At 37.2% G+C, this 7991-nt stretch overlaps 1 pseudogene; it reads right to left on the reverse strand.

The window, feature by feature from the left end:
* Positions 1–4301: 4301 nt before the first annotated feature.
* LOC137811636 (small nucleolar RNA R71) lies at positions 4302–4408 on the reverse strand (annotated as a pseudogene).
* Positions 4409–7991: the final 3583 nt, after the last annotated feature.

Consider the following 7991-nt stretch of genomic DNA (forward strand, 5'->3'; position numbering starts at 1 on the left):
CTTGGCTAAAGAATCATATTGGGCCTTTTTCTTCTCAGTTTCACTCCATTCAGACCAAGGCTTCTTTATTGTTTCATCTTTGACAACCTGCATAGGTATAAAAGGACCACTGACCACTGCATCCCAGATTCCCATGTCAATAGATTCCATAAAGATCTTCATCCTGATTTTCCAGAAAGCATAGTTAACACCACCAAACATAGGAGGTCTATTAATAGATGCACCTTCAGCAAAAGGCATTTTAAACTCAGACATCATACACACACTTGAGCAAAATACAAGCCCTAGCTCTTGATACCAATTGTTGGGTCTATTAGTGTCTAAGTTCAAGAGGGGAGGGGTGAATTGAGCTTATAAAATTTTCGCAAGAACACACAATTTTTCAGTATTCCAGAGGCAAAAAGAACAGATTGTTTTTACTTGAAACAGATTGATTCTTCAGAGCAGTCTTGGCACAATTTGAATTTTGTTCAATGTAAAATTGTGATCAACAGAGAATTATCACAGAACCAGATCAGCTTAATATTGTGAGGATGAAGGATACAGCTATGCTTAGAAATCAACCAAAAAATTTCACAACACAAGATTTCAAGAAGTATGATCCTTTCTCAGGTTTTAATGAATGATCAGTTTGTTCACAATTCACTTAAGCCATTATATGCAGCAACCTTGTTTATGATCAGAAAACTTTAACAAAACAGGAAGAACAGTTTTCACTTAACCCAGAATTAACAGATTCAATTTAAAAAGAACAGATTTAGTTCTTGACAGAATTAAGCAAAAAACCAGAAAAGAGTGCAGGGATGAGGATACAAGATACACACGTTTTTATACTGGTTCACTCATACAGAGCTACATCCAGTCTCACCTTACCCCAAGGTGGAATTCACTAAAAACAGTACCAATCACTTACAAAACCAGCAGTTCTTGAACACTACAAGAACAACACACACAATGCTGAAAAACCCTATTTCAGCACACCTTGCACTCCAAGAAAACCCTATCAAGGAGTGACTAACACTTACACCTTTACACAACAGAATAAAGGAAAGATTACACCTGAAAAGAAGATGCAAGAACTCAAAACCAGTAGTTCAATTTGCTGCAGAACTACACCAACACCTTCACCAAGATCAAAGGTTTCCTAGAACAAGAACACTTGAAAATCCCTTTGGAAAACCTTTCAAAAACTCTTTCAATCCTTCTTCTCACATGGAAATTGTTTGATCTCTGTCAAAAGCGTAATTCCTCAGCCCTTATTCATGTGAGAGAGACTTTTCTTTATATAGAAAACAGTCTCTAACTTCTTTTCAAAAAACAGTTGAAAAGCAGTTAAGAAAACAACAGATTCATTTTTGAACTTAACAGATTTATTTTGTGAAAACTGCCAACTCAGCTAACTGAAATAACTGTCTGAGTTGTACCTTTGGTGCCCTAACTAACTTGTGAAAAACCTTTCAGCAGACCAAAGAATAAATCTGTTCTTTCACAGTAAAACAGATTAAAGTATAACAAACAGGCCAGCTCAGCTTAACTGAAATAACGAACTGAGCTTTCCCTTTGTGCCTTAACAGAAATTTAGAAAAGCCTTTTAACAGAGAAGAAATAAACAGATTCTTTCTCCATAAAACAGATTTATTTGTGTACTGTTTTAAAACTTTTAAGAGCACTTTCAAAAGCTTCTCTGAGTAGACGGCTATCGTAGATGGCAATGCTCCACATGATCGCTGGTCGGTGGTCAGCATAGCTACTTGAAAAAGCGGTGCATGATCGCCGGTCGGTGGTCAGCATAGAACACTTTCAAAAGCTTTTCAAAAAACCATTTAACCACATCATGTGCTTGATCTAGACTTGGTTAGGCATCTAGGATAGGTTATACAGCAAAAGGCAATCATACACACTTACAAGCCTAATTACAAATGAATCTAAAAACCTATTACAATCTTCAAAGCACTCAAGCCATTTTCTTCATCAAACACACATCAAGCCTTGGTAGGGAAGAAGCTACCTCCAGCTTCAACAGAATCAAGATGAATGACTTTAAAAAAAGCATAAAGAATAAGTAGTTTTGAGTATTATATATTGTATTTTTCAAAATACAGATGATTGAGATAGACGCAATTCAATCCCAAGTATCTTTCTCTATAATTGATAAGTTAGTTTTGTATTTGGTTGAATCAAACCCTATATCTCTTAGTTACTTGTGAAATCTTTAATTTGGTAATGAACAAGTTCTCAACAATCAAAATTATTTTCTATACTTGATGAGTTTTAAAACAGAACATCTTAATTAGAATTGTTCTCTGTGAGTTCGACATTCGTACTGTTCCGTCCGGTTGACCGGGACGTCTTCGTGCGCGACCTTAACCGTCAGCTAGGGACTCCTTCCCACTGGTTGCCCGTGGATTCCTGCAAAAAAGAGGACAAAAAGGCGCCCTAGCGGCCGTGTGCACTCCGACGCTCAAGTCAGCCAGCAAGAAACACCAAAAACTATCCACCTACGTGATTGAGCACCGCATATGGCACTCCGAAGGTGGTAAAAGAAATGTGTATATGTGTGTGTTGTCTCCTTCAGGCAAAAATATTCCCCAGTCACTTGTACGTAACCTTGAAGCACGAGCAAGCAACTAGAGAGTTCTCTGGTCAATTTGCCGAAAGTTCCAACCCTTTTTCCAACATTCTCTGCGCTATTTAAACTACCCAAGCATTTTAAAGCGCCTTAAAGCGCTTTTAATCACAAACGTAACGCACTCATTAAAGCGCTTAATTAGAAAACGTAGCGCATTTAAGACGTTTGAAACGCTCGGGAGCCATTATAGTACCTGAATGCTCGAAAGGGAAACTGTATTGAATAACTTTTAATTACCTGGCACCTGACTAAAGGGTGTTTCTATTCTTGCATGGCTGTCGTACACGTGGAGGGCCTCACGACGCCATGACCCCATCTGGGGGCGCTTCGGCCCACCTGGGGACGTTTCTACGTGTGAGTCCTCCTGTTGGGAGTGCTACTGCACTAGGGGTGACTTTTTGGGTGCCAACTCATGCCCCCAAGTATCTAGTCACTTACTTTGAGAGCGTATCTGCCTTCCTTTTGTACTCTGCACCCGGTTGCCCTGGGCGTGACTTTCCTCTTGAGTCGTATCTGCCCCACAGGCGTCTCTGGGGCGGCAGGAGCACTTCACGAGTCAGGCTGCCCTTCACTGGTACTATTACTATGGCCTTGAAGCCACCTTTTCTTTCTCTTTATTGCTGCCCCATGCTATTGGGACCTGAGGCCTTCCCACGGCGTCACTCCCTCCATGGTCTTTCCTACCCATGGGTATCGGGGAACCACACCGTGATTGCCTTGTTTTTTACACTGTTTGATCTGGCGACGCCCTAGTGAGGCGATGCCTCCATCTGGGCGACGCTTTGCCTTGGCGACGCCTTGCCTTGGCGACGCTTCCTCTTGGCGTCTCTACACCTAGGCGACGCCTTGCGTTGACTTTGACTTTGACTTAGTCAACGCTCGGATACGGGACGGTACACGTACTTTAAAGAGTATTATATTACAATTGATTCGGTACACTTGCGGAGAAATATCAACAAGTTTTTGGCGCCGTTGCCAGGGAACAATTTCTTTTAAGAATTTCTGAAGTATAACTCATTGAGTATTGTGAATATTTTGTTTTCTTTGTGAATAGACACTTGTTTAGATCTTATTCTTTTATCATGTGATAATCCTTGTTTGAGTTGTCTTAGATACATGTTATTGAGAGGACAGGTTCCTGAAGATCAATTGGAATTTGATCCAGAAATTGAGAAAACAGCTAGAAAAAATCAGAGCAAGAAGAGAGAAGAAAAGAAGAAGCAAGGACAAGCAAAAGTAGGATCTTGCAACACTCTCAACTCACACAATCAAACAGAGTTCCAAATGGCTGAAAATAGACAAAATCCCTAGAAGAACATTGGGAGACTATGCTATGCAACAAAGACCGAGGCATTTCTCCAGCATAGCCATACCTCCTGCCACCAAATCATTAGAAATGAAGCCAACTATTCTCAGCTTAATCAACACTCATCAATTCACTGGAATGGATCATGAAGACCCTTATACTCATTTATCCACATTCTATGAGTTGGTTGGGACCATGGGCTTCGAGGAAAATGATATTGAATCTGTTTATCTGCGTCTATTTCCTTTCTCACTTGCAGGCAAAGCAAAAGAATGGTTAAAGTCATATCCAAACCAGAGTCTAAGTAGCTGGAATGATGTAGTAGAGAAATTCCTACATAGATTCTTCCCACTTTCTCGATATATCAAGGCTAAGTATGATATCTCCACATTCAGGCAAGGGCCAAATGAACCTTTTTGTGAAGCTTGGGAACGCTTTAAAGTGATGTTAAGAAGATGTCCTAATAATGTCTTTGAGGATATTGCTCAGTTGAACATATTCCATAATGGTTTGAGGCCTGGTACTAAAATGATCTTGGATGCTGCAGCAGGAGGTACAATGATGAGTGTTGATGCAGAACAAGCTACAAGAATCATTGATGCCTTAACCTCAACAGATTACCAAGCTCAACATGATAGATATACAATGCAAAAGAAAGGGGTGCTGGATCTTAGTACTTCAGATGCAATTTTAGCACAAAACAAGATTTTGACTCAGCAAATTGAGGCATTAACCAAGCAAATGTCAAAACTGCCTCAACAATATATGCAGTAAATTCTCCTTCAATTCAGAATCAAGCTTTGAAGTGTGATTTTTGTGGGGGAGATCAGCTTAATGGCCAATGCTCTTACCAAAATCCATTAGAGGAAGAAGTTCAGTATATGAATAATCAAGGAAGGCAAGGTGGCTTTTCATCTAGCTATCCAAATAACATGGTTCAAGGATGGAGGAATAATCCAAATCAAGGATTTGGGTGGAAGCAAGAGGCTGGATCATCTAACAGACAAGCTCTTTATCAGCAGCAACCACATTATCCTTCCGTTCATGAGAGAACATCCAAATTGGAGGATACTTTTGAGAAGTTCATGCAAGCCTCTCTATCCAATCAGAAAAATACTGAAGCATCAATAAGAAATTTAGAGACATAGGTGGGGCAACTGGCTAAAGAGTTGGTAGATAATCAAGGTAGTCAATTTTCAGCCAATACACAAACCAATCCCAAGGAGCATTGCATGTCCATTACTACCAGAAGTGGGAAAGTTATAGGAAAAGGAACTGGAGATAATTTAGTTGTTGAGGACGAGGTTTTAAATGATATAGAGATTGAGAAAGAAGAGATTGAGTGTGAGGGAGGAGAAAGAAGGAATAAGGAAGATGTTGTAGATGTTGGAGAGAAAATAGAAAAAAATCAAAGAAGTGAAAAACAAGAGAGGAGTGTTCCTATAAAAGATGTACCTTATCCACATGCTCCTACAAAGAAATGCAAAGAAAGGCAATTTGCAAGATTTATGAATATTCTCAAAAGATTGCAAATTAACATTCCTTTTACTGAAGCTTTAAAGCAGATGCCTACATATGCTAAATTCATGAAGGAATTATTGACAAAGAAAAGAAAATTCAATGACCAGGAGATAATTGAATTGGAAGCTGGATGCAGTGCTATTATTAAAAATCATTACCGCAGAAATCTAGAGATCCTGGGAGTTTCACTTTGCCAATTACCATAGGAAATATCACTGTTGTAAAGACATTATTGGATCGTGGAGCTAGTATTAATTTGATGCCTTTATTAATGCTGAAGAAAATGGGAGATGTAGAAGTGAAACCAACAAGAATGACTTTGCAGTTGGCTGATTGATAAATCAAATATCCACATGGAATAGTTGAAGATCTGTTGGTAAAGGTAAATAAATTTCTATTCCCAGTAGATTTTGTTGTAATGGATATTGAAGAAGATGCTGAAGTACCTTTGATATTGGGAAGACCATTCATGAAAACTGCCAAAGTTATAATTGATGTTGACAAAGGAAAATTGAAGGTTTGTGTTATAGATGAAGAAATAAGCTTTAATGTTTTTGAAGCAATGAAGTATTCAAATGATCATAAAGAGTGTTTCAGAGTGGATACGAATGTTGTTGAACCTTCAATGATGTTAATCAGGCGTCAAGCTATATGACGTTAAACGAGCGCTTGCTGGGAGGCAACCTAGTGTTTTGTTTTGAAATGTGTCTTTAATTTTTGTTTTGATTTAGTAGTATGTTTTAATATTTGATGTCTTTAAAACCAGTTTGATATGTGAAATGGTCATGTAGGTTTGAAATGTTAGGTGAAATGAATGGATGGAAGAAAGCTTAGAAAGGTTTGAAACTTTTGGCAAAGAAAAAATGAAAATTTTCAAGAAACTTTCATTGTAGGGTAATTTTAGCTTAAGCTAGAACTTTTAGCCTAAGCTAGATATGCAGAAAAAGAAAAAAAAATTGTTCTGCAACTTTCGCTTGAGCTAAACTGAGCTAAATAACTTTGTTGCTCTCTACCAAATTCTAGCTTGAGCTAGAAAACTCTATTGCTCTCGGCCAAACTTTAGCCTGAGCTAAAATGAGCTAGCTTGAGCTAAATAACTCTGTTGCTCTTTGCCAAATTTTAGCCTGAGCTAAAATGATCTAGCTTTAGCTAAATAAATTTGTTGCTCTCGGCCAAGTTTTAGCTTGAGCTAAATCTTCTTGTGATCCAATTAAGTTTTTACTTTCTTTCTTTCAATGTCAGCTTGAATAATTCTTTCAATGCTTCATATTCATCTGCAATTTACACAAAAATTGAGATTAAATTTCTTCATTTGTTTCTTGGTTCAAAAATATATAATCAGATTCAATAATTCTCAGATTAGGGTAATTTTCTTACATTAAGCAACAATTAAGTTCCAAAGTGTTCAATTTTATCAATCATAAAAATTACACATTGGCACTTATCAAATTCCCCCCAACCTAGAATCTTGCTTGTCCTCAAGCAAAGTAATTGAATCCCAAAAAAATATGAGTTCATTCTTCCCCAAAATCCTTAGAAATCAAATCTATAGTTTAATATTAGAACAACTTCATGGAAAGAGCACAAGATAATTAAACAAAAAATTATGGTGTTTCCTATCAATTCAAACCAAGACAGGCTAAAAATGTATTAAATTTCCAAGGTAAACAATTGTTACTCTTCACTAGGAATCAAACTAAGGAATTTCTCTCTTCATTCCTCATTGGTGAGTGTTTTCCCTCTTTTTTTCACTGATTTCCAAGTTAATTTAAGGTTGCCCTTCATTTCCAGTTGATTACAAACACTTTCACAAACATAGATCTTGAGGTCTTTTTCAGGTTGTAATGAGGTTGGGTTACAAAGAAAATTTGGTTTTTCCAGGATAACAAAATGCACACTTAACAAAAGATTAGCATGTTTGCAATTCAATTTCTAATTGTGTTATCCATTATCCTTTCCATAGGATTCATTCACATTGCTTCTTTTTATATTCTTGTAATCCCCTTTGCTTTTCTTTTTCTTTTTTTTTAGAAAAGAGAATGAGAATTTGGATAATTTTGTCATTCCCCCTTTTTTTTTATTCTCAAAATCCTAGCAGCCACACCAAACCCAATTCTTTTAATTATAGAAATTTGAATTGCACCTATGCTCTCCTTTTGTTAGCATACCACAAGGTAGGACAATATATGTATATCAGAAGCTAGGGTGCAATAAAACAAATTTGGCTAAAAAAAAGGGTTATTTTTCTGCACATTTCATCATATATTACAAAGGTTAGCTGTTTGGCTTTGAGTTTTCTCACCTCCAACTTTATTAAACATGCCTCAATCATCTCCAAATTTGATTTTGTGATGTAAATTGACTAGAAAATTAGGCAACAATTAACTCTTCACTAGTGAAAGTCTCTCAAACTGTTTAAAGGTTTCACACTCTCACTTGGTTGGCTAATTTCAATTCCTCATTTGTTCTCAGACATGGCTTTCAACTATTTACCTTGTTCCAAGTTTTACACATTAATATCCTTTCTCAATTTGA

Source organism: Phaseolus vulgaris, chromosome 11, assembly GCF_051622355.1.
Source record: "Phaseolus vulgaris cultivar YP4 chromosome 11, ASM5162235v1, whole genome shotgun sequence".
Classification (NCBI taxonomy): domain Eukaryota; kingdom Viridiplantae; phylum Streptophyta; class Magnoliopsida; order Fabales; family Fabaceae; genus Phaseolus; species Phaseolus vulgaris.